The following is a 12704-nucleotide window of genomic DNA, read 5'->3' on the forward strand; positions in this document are numbered from 1 at the left end:
CATCTGATGAGATTATCATGGAGCATGCGGGAGCCAACATGGGTATCCAGATCCCGCTGTTGGTTATTGACCGAAGAGTTGTCTCGGTCATGTCTACGTGTCTCCCGAACCCGTAGGGTCTACACACTTAAGGTTTGGTGACACTAGAGTTGTAGAGATATTAGTATGCGGTTAACCGAAAGTTGTTCGGAGTCCCGGATGAGATCCCGGGCGTCACGAGGAGTTCCGGAATGGTCCGGAGGTAAAGATTTATACATAGGAAGTCTAGTTTCGGCCACCGAGAGAGTTTCGGGGGTCACCGGTATTGTACCGGGACCACCAGAAGGGTCCCGGGGGTCCACCGGGTGGGGCCACCTATCCCGAAGGGCTCCATGGGCTGAAGTGGCGTGGGAACCAGCCCCTGGTGGGTTGTTACGCTCCACCCAAGGGCCTAAGGCGCCTAGGGTTGGAAACCCTAGGGGGCCGTTGCCTCCTGAGGGGGCATGCGCCGCCTGGTTGGAAACCCTAAGGGGGCCGTTGCCCCCCGAGGGGCCACCGCCCCCCTCTAGATGGGATCTCCAAGGGGGCATGCGCCCCCTAGCCCCTATATATATATTGGAGGGGAGGGAAGTCAGCCGCACCCTAAGCCCTGGCGCCTTCCTCTCCCTCCCGTGACACCTCTTCCTCCACCAGTAGCGCTTGGCGAAGCCTTGCTGGAATCCCGCTGCTTCTACCATCACGCCGTCATGCTGCTGGATCTCCATCAACTTCTCCTCCCCCCTTGCCGGATCAAGAAGGAGGAGACATCTCCGCTCCTTACGTGTGTTGAACGCGGAGGTGCCGTCCGTTCGGTGCTAGGATCATCGGTGATTTGGATCACGATGAGTACGACTCCATCAACCCCGTTCTCTTGAATGCTTCAACTCGCTATCTACAAGGGTATGTAGATGCACTCCTCTCTCTCTCGTTGCTAGATGACTCCATAGATTGATCTTGGTGATGCGTAGAAAATTTTAAATTTCTGCTACGATCCCCAACAAAAATAAGGATGTATATATGAAAAGGGAATTTTACGTATTTTCAATATAATGATACATGTATATGAACTAGTAAAACTATAGGTAGAGACTAGAAAACGGATGTAGGACATGGCGTTTCAAGAGGAAAATAGAACTGGGCTGTGTGTTTGATTCAGTAAAAAAACTACATGCGGATGTTGTAAGACAAAATATAACTAACGCTGGCGGGCCAGAGGCCAGTAGATACCTGTTGGATCTTTGTGCCCCGTTGTCGTTATGGGCTGGGCCTGTTAAAAACAAAACCAAGTCTGGGCAGTCTACAACCCAGTTGAAACTTGCTTGACCTGAAAAAACAATATATCTACTCAATAAACGAGAGAATTCTGCAAGTACAAACTGATAACTGGGATGCAGCAGGTATATTGTTTTTCATTATGATAATATGCATGCACTTGTTTCGAAAAATTTGGAGAACTGGGAATTCTTACGGTAGGTGCTTATGCTACCCATCAAATAAAAATCAGGTGCCTGAAAATTCATTTCGAAACAAATGATTCAACTTTATATCCACGTAGACCCTCGGCATGATGGTTGGAAGCAAATGCCAAGTTCATACAGAAAGATCATTAACAACAATACCAACTTGCGGACGACAAGGTAGTACAAGTACCAATACCAAACTAGCTTATAATCTTTTTACTCATGGCCCTAGTGTTCGTCTGGTACAAAACTTTGCAGAGGACCAGCTCCCGCTCCTTCTCTTTCTCTAGGTCCCCGAGGTGGTACTGGTGCATCACCTAGTTGGTCCTCTGCTGGTCGAAGTTCTTGTTGGTGTGCAGCAGCAGAACCTTTTTGCTGCCCGTCTGCCAGCCGTTGACCACCACCGGGAAGGTATTGCAGGTCTTGTGCCACATCGCGTGCATGCCGCACTCCGACTATATCTTGCGACGCATCCACGTGCCCCTTTTGAACGCCCTGGAATTGCGCTAGAATAAATGCATGCTTAGGCCACTCTGTGTGATACCTGCAGTATTGTCGAATACAGGTTGTAGTGTACGTGGTTGGCATTTTCATAACATCTTTGGCATGTTGCAGTCACTTGTTTCACTTTTTATTAAATGTCAAATTGTTATTGCTTCACTAGGTCTGCGTCTAAAAAGAAAAATAGAGTTATAAACAAAGGAATATGTTTGTGCAAGTAGACGGTCAACCGGTGTCTTACCTGGAAGTTTCTCAGGATGGGTGTAGCGTATGATGTGCTCCGTGTCGATGGTTGGTATGAACAAATCGATGAGAGGGTGAGATCTCGCGCTGTCAGTAGTCATTTTGGCCTCAAGGTGCTCGATCAGCTCCTGATCCGTGGGATCGAACTTGACGCCAGCCGGCAGCACCGGCCAATCCTTTTTGCACTTGCATCGGTTAATTCCAGTTATATGGTACTCAATGTATGTTCAATCGACTGTTTTAAGATTTCGACAGATCAGTGGTACTCCAAATCTGAAGTCCACAATACCCGAAGACGCTGCCGGGATTCTTGTGTCACCTCACGCGCAGCATTTTGTCACATCAATTCAATGTGTGGACATGATGAATAATTTGACCGACGTATACTAGTACTGCTACTGTACTACTTACTAGTCGTATTTAGTGTCACATTTTAACCATAGGTTTAACTAATGAAAATTCAATGCATATAACCGAAAATTATTCCATTGAAAACTATGTTCAAATACGAATACAACGATATAATTTTTTGTGACATGCATTAACATTTAGTTAGTGAAATTTATGGTCAAATTTTGACACAAATTATGAAGGGGACCAGTAAACCAGGAGGAAGGTAGTAGTACGAGTAGCGCAATATACGATATAGAGGACTTGTACAAATTTAAAAATGGGGTAAGAAGTTACAAGGCTATGCGACAGACTTTCTAGGCTACATGAGTAATACAAAATATAATTCCCATTGGACTACACTTTCACCAACAAGTACACACTTGAAGCCTAATTGATATATATATATATATATATATATATATATATATATATAGAGAGAGAGAGAGAGAGAGAGAGAGAGAGAACGACTTTCCTATCATCACTAGCAGCAGAGGGTCCTTGGGCTGCATCTGTTTTGGGAAAGCCTATTGGATAGCTTTTGTTGGGTTGCTAGAGTTGAAAGGTTCCTTTCATTCCTGGCTTTTTTAGTAAATACAACTTCCATCTGGTTGCGTTGTGTGGCAACAGTTCGGCATCTTTTGAATCACACCGGGCAGCCGCACTTGTTCTTGATGTCTTGGCTGGCGCCAAGTTTTGAAGAAAAGATCAATTGTTGCATACCCAACTAAGAATTACAATAAATCCGACATTCAATTCAGTCTTGGAAGTCGTGCTAGTTTGTGCCCATTATACATCCGAAAGGAGAATCGAATGCATACCAGAATGAGTTTCAAGTGAAGAGGATAATTTATATCACGTGGCAGCTTGGGCGCCATGACTCCATCTCTTTGGTTGTAGTGCTTCAGTTCCAGATATATACTTCTGCATCCGTTCGACTGTGTCTATGATGGCAGGTACTGATGGAGGTAGTTCAATGGGAGGTTCGTCCAACAACATTGCTAAGGTTGAAGATCATTTTGGAGGGATCATCATGCAGCCCCTGTGATGTTCCTGCTGGAGGTATAGGCACTCCAAGCCGGTTCAGCGACATTCAGGTATAAATGCTTCTTTGTTTGATATTTGCAGGAAATGCTCATATATTTGTTGGACTTCATACTAAAATGGTACTTTAACTGTGAAGCTTGATCCCCCCAAACAATCTCGTGCCTTTGACCAAAACAGGTATCAATGCTTCTTCCTTCAGTGCAATAGGATGTGCGTTGTGTCTCCATGGAATGCTAGTAAGCACTGTAAGTGGAAAATATACCACTAGCTTGGTCAGTTCAGACTTAAGCTAAAATTTCAGTATATATAATGACCCTTATGTTGATGAAGGCACGTTTCGTTGGTGTGATGTGGAATCAACCTGACTTGGATAGTGAGATTCGGCTTGACTTCGACGATCGTACTGGCAGAATTCAGGCCAGGATATGGTATTGATTTGAACCCAAGTTTTTCTTCATTGAGATAGTAGCTTCTCTGTTGTTTTAAGATCTTCAATTCGTTCCTATTAGGACGCTGGAATCAGAATTCATGCTTTCCGTGAATACTGCAAAGTAACTGCCTTGTTTGTCTACCGTTTTGTTTTTTCAAGTATATTCCTTGTGTACTTTGTCCAAATGTGATGCTTAATTTGCTATGCACAACACAAAGGAATGGAGAATGCATTGTGATGAATGGTAGTATCAGGGGGGCTAATGAGGGCATGCACATAAGCATGTACTCCGTAAGGTACGTTTGTTCTGGTAATCTGTGTAAGCTTTGAGCACTTGGGTGCTAATTTCTCCGACTATCGTGGATATCTTAGCAACCCAGCGATATATAATTTATTGACCTAAATAAGCCACTTCGAAACTTTTCCGAAAAAAGCCACTTCGAAACTTGCTGCTTTGATTTGTATTTTGAGTCATTGACATATTTGTTTCCCCGCCTGATGCTGAATCCAAGCCATCATGAATATGCGTTGTAGAACTCATACGCCTCCTGCTCGGATTTTTTTTTGAAACAAGGCAAAAGACTTGCCATTTCATTGATTAAGCCAACAGCTGGTTCGAAAACAACTGTTTCCCAAGTTTTGATGCTCCTTCAATTGCATGCTCTATAGCACTTTGATATGCTTCTACTGGTGCCCGGAAAGAATTGCTAGTTCTGTTTCTGTAAAGAAAAACAACAAGGCGGTGCAGCTTGTTAATATACTCAGCACAAAAGTCTATAACTCGCGGATGACTGAAAAGGATGCTAGTAAGAATAAAGAGACATTCGAGAAATGATCATCTTACCAATCGGTTGACTACTGCAATGCTTCTTACTTCATTTACCTGTCACCGTGATTTACGAGAGAGAAAAGTCGGGGCAAAATGTACCTGAAAAAAGATGCAGAATTGCAGATACCGGTATTAAGGTGATTACTTCTGCTGTCTTATCCATCCATCGTTTCCCGGCATGGTCGTGGCGGCATCGCTGGTCTGCTATCGTTCTCGTCTTCAACAAGATCCACGTCGATTGACGGGTGATGTGAAGGTATCTGGCTATTGGTTCTGGAGAAGATGGGATCCATGGGTGCTTCTCCTATTGCCACATCTACCGCCGAGAACTCTGTAGACAATGATCGCATATTTTTGGATGACATGAAAACTGACACATTAAGCGGTATGCAGCTGAAAAACTCACTTGGGTAGTCGACGAAATCCTCACGCTGCGCTGCACCGTCGTTCTAGATTTTTCCAACCTGACGCCGCTCGTCTTAGCTGAGATGAAGGGGACGTCTCTCTCTCTCTCTTTGGTGTGGGCGGCTCAGAGAAGAAGATGGTATGGTCACGGCTCACGGGTGCTATTCACATCCTGCAACCACGACAGTCTTTTGTCCATGGTTTGGTCACGGGTGTCGTTCACATCATGCAAACTGGTTCTCTGAATGGCCTGCCAAAGTTTTTACCATGGTCATGGGCGTGGAGATTTTTCTTTCATTGCGTTCTCTTGGTCTCGGATTTTGACGTGTGGATGTTGTTGACCATTGTACTATTGAAAAAAAAATCACGTTTGGACGAACAACATTTTAAGGTTTTCTACCTTTTTTCTACACCCACCTTTCCAAAAGATAGGGCACCAGTTGGCTTTTCTGGTCTTTGTCGTTGCATAACTTTGATTACGATTTTCATGTATCATATGTCTATACATTTATTATATGGATATATATGAAAATAAAAATTGCAATACAAATACGACTATGCATCCCGCAAAAAAATGTTATTTATAAATGTTCAATTCATATACTTCGATATATAATAGTGGTCAAAGTTATGCATCAAAGACCAAGTAAAGTTGAGCGTGCCTTATATTTTGGAATGGAGGGGTATCTTATAATGACGCCGTTAACACGTTGGTTCACCGAACTTCGTACAAAGGTTTGTTTCATGGGCAACCAACATCTTCCGTACCATGTTTGTCAAAAATAGACATTGCTTTCAACAGCAAAATCATAAATCCAAATCAGTAAAAATAATAATCATAAATCCCATTACAAAGTTTTTTGTGATAGTCATATTGTAATGGTGCTCAATACGTTGACCATGGCTTGTTGATGGTGTTCCTAATAAATTGGTGCCGGTAAAAATGTGTACTACACTGGTTATGTGTTCGTCTTCCCAGCTAAGCTATGAGCGGATCCACACCGACCCACATGGACGGGGCCAAAACAAAGTCTGATGTGCAGGTCACTGTCGACGTCCACGACCAAGACTGCCCCACAAGCGCCGGATTCCAGACTGGCTCCTCCTACACCTCCTCATCATCCTCCAGCATCACCCCATCCTCTAGCTCGGGAATGGCGACATCACCAGCGGCCGACAAAGCAAGCCACATCGCCAGGCCTTTCAACTCCTTCAATTCGTCAAGCCTAGAGTCCTTGAGCACCTTCTCCAAGACCTCGTCCTCCTCCTCCATTGCTACAGGTGGAGATGTTGGTGGGGACGGCGATGTCGAGGGTGCACACGCGCATGAGGTGGCATGTGAGCACGCGCAACACGTGGTGGGCTAGGAGAACGCGCGACATGGGAAGCAAAGAATGACTCTGCCGCATGACATGCTCATCCCAGAACCAATTTTCCTATATTGGTGACGCAATGGTGTGCCTCAGGGTCCTAGTGTATGTCTGGAGAGAGAAGGGATTGTCGGTGGTTGATCTCGAGAAGACGAACGTGTAGGTCGGCTGCGTTGGCTGGCACTAGACGTTGCGACGTGCCGATGGTACTGGGGCGTGGTCGACCCGCTGCCTTGGGCTGACTTGCACCTGCTCACATGCGAGGTCAGGAGTATAAGGATGGTCGAGGCGGTGATGGACCATCGAAGGGAGCTGCTTGACCAGGGTGATACGCCGTGGGTGTATAAATGTTAAAGGTATAGAAGGCTTCCGGTCCAATAAAGATAGTGCATACATACAATGTGCAAGGTTTGGATAATGAAAAATGAAAGTTCCCTAGTCATTATGACTATACAAGGATACTAGACCACCATGGGGGCGGTATAAGTTTCATGTTTCATTCATAATTGTTGTGTCCTCTTATGCCAACTCTACAAATATATATATATATATATATATATATATATATATATATATATATATATATATATTTCGAGTGGGTTTAACAACATGTCAAGTGTTGGTGCCAACATTACATTCTAATACGTCTATCCCTGGACCAACACACACACACACACAAGGAGAGAGAGAGAGAGGTCGGGAGTATAAGGATGGTCGGAGGGCCGGTGGACCGTCAAAGGAGCTGCACAACTAGGGTGGTGCGCCAAAGGGGTATAATGTTAGAGTTATAAAAGGTGCCCAATCCAATAAAGGCAGTGCACATATACAATGTGCAAGGTTTGGGATATGGAAAATGAAAGTTCTTGTGTCATTATGACGATACAAGGATACTAGACCATAATGACAGGTATAAGTTTCATGTTTCATTCGGAATGTTTGTTCATAATTTTTGTGTCCTCATATGCCAACTCGACAAAATATATACAAATGGGTGTAACCAAATGTAAGTGCTGATTCCAACAGTACATTTGAATCCTTCTATCTGGACCAACACACACACAGATAAAGAGAGACACACAAACACACATAGAGAGAGAGGCACACGCACACACACAAAAGAAAAGAGAGAGATAGAGGTCGGGAGTACAAGGATGGTCGGAGACGGCAGTGGACCGTCGAAGGGAGCTGCTCGACCAGGGTGGTATGCTGAGGGGGTATAATGTTAGAGGTATAAAAGATACCCGGTCCAATAAAGAGAGTGCACACATACGATTGCAGGGTTTGGGTAATGAAAAAAGAAAGTTCCCGTGTCATTATGACGATACAAGAGTACTAGACCACCATGAAGGGTATAAGTCTCATGTTTCATTCAGAATGTTTATTAGTAATTGTTGTGTCCCCTTATGGCAACTCTACAGATATATACGAGTGGGTGTAGCCACATGTAAGTGTTGGTTCCAACATTACATTCTAATCCTTCTATCCCTGGAGCAACACACACACACATACACAGAGAGAGACGCACACACAGACACACAAATACACACAAGAAAAGAGAGAGAGGGAGAGAGAGAGAGAGAGAGATAAGGATAGTCGGAGGGCTGTTGGATCGTCAAAGGGAGCTACTCGACCAGGGTGGTGCGCAGAGGGGGTATAATGTTAGAGTTATAAAAGGTGCTCATTCCAATAAAGAGAGTTCACGCATACGATGTGTAAGGTTTGCGTAATGGAAAATAAAATGACCTTTTTCAAAATAAATAATTATTTAATTAACTCTGGTCGCCTCCAAACTTTGTGGGCATTATAAAAATAACGCCTAGTATTTATGTGCCAAATACCATATTTAACTAAAGTAAATGAGTTTCTAGTGTTAATACAAAACAATAAAGAAAATAAGAAAACAGAAAAGAATGTGTTAGAAGGCTACACGGTGCACCTAACCTAGTGCTACATTGGCCCAGCCCACCCAACCTACAGTGGCCCAGCCCACCTCCCCTCATCTCCCTCCTCACGCTACAGGAGGCAGAGGAGGGCGTGGCGCACATCCGAGCAGCGTTGGGCATGGATGGCCTCCACGTCGCCCCCACGACCTATAAACGCGTCCATCGTAAACCCTAGCCTGTTCTCGATCCATCCCCTCTCATTCCCCCATCGTGCCCCCCTCATCTGTTCGAGAATGAGCTTCTAAACACATGCGGTGACCACGAACGCCGCCACCATTTCCGTGGCCGCCGTCGCCCCGGCGCCCTGCGTCGTGTCGAGAAGCTCCACCGTCGTTCGCCTCTTCGCCTTCGTCCATTGGATCCAGTCGGACTTGACCGCGTAGTCGGGATCGAGCATCTTCTTCAACTACGACTATCGTCATCCACCGTGTCGATCCGCCGCTGTCGCTGCCTCATCGTCTTCACCGAGACCTCCCCGGGCTTCCCTGTGAGCTCACGCCCTCCCCTACCTTTTTCTAGAGCTCGTACGCGTCGTCTAGCACCAGCACCGCTAGCATCGTCCCGCGCTCGCCGCCGCCGCATCCGGAGCTCCGCTCCCGCGCCCCTGACGATGCGTCGACACGCGCCTACCTCGCACGCACGCTACTGCCCGCGAGCGCCCCGCCCCTGCTCGCGAGCTGCCACCCCGCGCCTTCCCCCATCATCGTCCGCCACTGGTCGCCGAGGCCGCCCCGACCGAGCGCCGCCCACTGCTGCCGACTACCGCGCGCCCCGCGCTTGCTCGCCTTAGCCCTGGTACCCCCCCCCCCGCGCGACTGCGCCTCCCCTTTGGCGCCGCTGCTCTGCCACAGCCACCTCCGCTGCTCGCCGACCAGCCCCGTGGTGGTCCTGCCGTGCCCTCCACGGCCCCGGCGTCCTCCTCCGGCGACCGCTCGCTTCGCCACGGCCCCGCCCCACCGTGACCTCGCCAGTGCCACGCCCGCGCCGCTCCGCACGCTGGCCGTCGCCCGGGTCCAGCCCACGCCTGCCCCCTTGCGCCTGTTAACCCGGCTGGCTTATGGGCCACTTACACGTGGGGCCCAGCCCCCTCCCCCCCAAAAAAGAAGCTTTAAAAAATTAATTAAAAATTAAAAAATATATTGAATTAATTTAATTAATAATTAATTAACTTAATTAACTAGGATTAATTAGCCTAATCACTGGATTAGTTGGAACTAGAATTAATTAACTAATCCTAGTCTATAACACGGGCCCCCACCCCCTGTTGACCAGTCAAACTTTGACTAGTCAACTGGGGCCCCCTGGCCCACCTGTCAGCCACTGGGTGCACTTTTGTGTACCCTGTGCTGGGTGTCCCAAGCAATTTAACCTTTATTTTCGAATTAAAATAAAATCTAGAATATTGTTAAATCTTTGAAAAATCATAGAAAATTAACCATGACTCGGATGAAAAAGTTTTATACATGAAAGTTGCTTAGAACGACGAGATGAATCCGAATATGCAACCCGTTCGTCTGCCACAGATCCCTAGCATAGAGAACACACAACTTTCCCCCTCCGGTCCGTTAGTCCGAAAACGCGAAAATACCGGGAATATTTTCCCGGATGTTTCCCCCTTCGTCGGTGGCACCTAGTACTGCATTTGGTCACCCCTAGCACCGCGTATTGCCATGTTATGCTTTGTGATGCTTTGATTGCTCTGTTATTTATTGCGTTCCCCCTTCCTTACTTCTTTCCGGTAGACCCCGAGGCCGCGGTTGAACCAATGATCGACTACTTCACCTTCGAGGGTCCGTTTCTATCTGTAGAGCAACCAGGCAAGCCACCCCCCTTGATCACTGATACGTCCATTTTGCATCATACTTTTATATCGATATTTATTGCATTATGGGATGTTATTACACATTATGTCACAATAATTATGCCTATTCTCTCTTATTTTACAATGTTTACATAAGGAGGGAGAATGCCGACAGCTGGAATTCTGGGCTGGAGAAGGAGCAAATATTAGAGACCTATTCTGCAGAACTCCAGAAGTCCTGAAACTCCACGGAAGTTATTTTTGGAAATAATAAAAAATACTGAGTGAATAAAATACCAGAGGGGGGCCCCTGGGCGCGCCCCCCTGCCTCGTGGGCCCCCTGTTGGCCCTCTGATGCCCATCTTCTGCTATATGGAGTCTTTCGTGGAGGAAAAAATCATAAGCAAGCTTTCGGGATGAGACTCCGCCGCCACGAGGCGGAACCTTTGCGGAACCAATCTAGGGCGCCGGCGGAGCTGTTCTGCCGGGGACACTTCCCTCCGGGAGGGGGAAATCATCGCCATCGTCATCACCAACGCTCCTCTCATCGGGAGGGGGCCAATATCCATCAACATCTCCTCTCAAACCCTAGTTCATCTCTTGTATCCAATTCTTGTCTCTAAGTCTGGGATTGGTACTTGTAGGTTGCTAGTAGTGTTGATTACTCCTCGTAGTTGATGCTAGTTGATTTATTTGGTGGCAGATCATATGTTCAGATCCTATATGCATATCAATACCCCTATGATTATGAACATGAATATGCTTTGTGAGTAGTTACGTTTGTTCCCGAGGACATGGGAGAAGTCTTGCTATTAGTAGTCATGTGAATTTGGTATTCGTTCGATATTTTGATGAGATGTATGTTGTCTCTTCTCTAGTTGTGTTATGTGAACGTCGACTATATGACACTTCACTATTATTTGGGCCTATAGTAAGGCATTGGGAAGTAATAAGTAGATGATGGGTTGCTAGAGTGACAGAATCTTAAACCCTAGTTTATGCGTTGCTTCGTAAGGGGCTGATTTGGATACATATGTTTCATGCTATGGTTAGGTTTACCTTAATACTTCTGTTGTACTTGCGGATGCTTGCAATGGGGGTTAATTATAAGTGGGATGCTTGTCCAAGTAAGGACAACACCCAAGCACCAGTCCACCCACATATCAAATTATCAAAGTACCGAACGCGAATCATATGAACGTGATGAAAACTAGCTTGACGATAATTCCCATGTGTCCTCGGGAGCGCTTTCTTCTACATAAGAGTATGTCCAGGCTTGTCCTTTGCTACAAAAAGGATTGGTCCACCTTGCTGCACTTTATTTACTTTTGTTAATTGTTGCTCGTTACAAATTATCTTATCACAAAACTATCTATTACCTATAATTTCAGTGCTTGCAGAGAATACCTTGCTGAAAACCGCTTATCATTTCCTTCTGCTCCTTATTGGGTTCGACACTCTTACTTATCGAAAGGACTACGATAGATGCCCTATACTTGTGGGTCATCAAGACTCTTTTCTGGTGCCGTTGCCGGGGAGTGAAGCGCCTTTGGTAGGTGGAATTTGGTAAGGAAAATTTTATATAGTGTGCTAAAATTTACTGTCACTTGTTAATATGGAAAGTAATCCTTTGAGGGGCTTGTTCGGGGTATCTTCACCTCGAACAGTAGAGCAAAGAGTTGCTCCTCAACCTACTCAACCTACTGAACCTACTGAAAATGAAAATGTCTACTTTGAAATTCCTTCGGGTATGATAGAAAAACTGCTAGCTGATCCTTTTGCAGGAGATGGAACATTACATCCTGATGAGCACCTAATATATGTGGATGAAGTTTGTGGATTATTTAAGCTTTCAGGTATGCCCGATGATGTTATCAAGAAGAAGGTCTTCCCTTTATCTTTGAAGGGAGATGCATTGACATGGTATAGGCTATGTGATGATATGGGATCATGGAACTACAAACGATTGAAATTAGAATTTCATCAGAAGTTTTATCCTATGCATCTTGTTCATCGTGATCGCAATTATATATATAATTTTTGGCCTCGCGAAGGAGAAAGCATCGCTCAAGCTTGGGGGAGGCTTAAATCAATGTTATATTCATGTCCCAATCATGCACTACTAGGGAAAACCTTATACACAGAATGTTACCAGTAGCGCTTGTTAAAATGAGGCGCTACTACTACTTAGCAGTAGCGCGTCTGCTAGAACGGTGCTACTGTTACCCGCTTAGCAGTAGCGCGGCAGGAACAGAACGCGCTACTAC

The 12704-nt window shown here is 45.7% G+C and overlaps 1 long non-coding RNA gene across 1 annotated transcript; it reads left to right on the forward strand.

Annotated features, from left to right (window-relative positions):
* The first annotated feature begins 3507 nt into the window (after positions 1 to 3507).
* LOC147967716 (uncharacterized) lies at positions 3508 to 4124 on the forward strand. Its single transcript, XR_015603191.1, has 3 exons — positions 3508 to 3709; positions 3796 to 3904; positions 3990 to 4124. It is a non-coding gene; the product is annotated as an uncharacterized LOC147967716 (long non-coding RNA).
* The last annotated feature ends 8580 nt before the right edge of the window (positions 4125 to 12704 follow it).

This window comes from Triticum urartu, chromosome 5A (genome assembly GCF_056163025.1).
Source record: "Triticum urartu cultivar PI428250 chromosome 5A, HENAU_Tu73, whole genome shotgun sequence".
Lineage (NCBI taxonomy): Eukaryota > Viridiplantae > Streptophyta > Magnoliopsida > Poales > Poaceae > Triticum > Triticum urartu.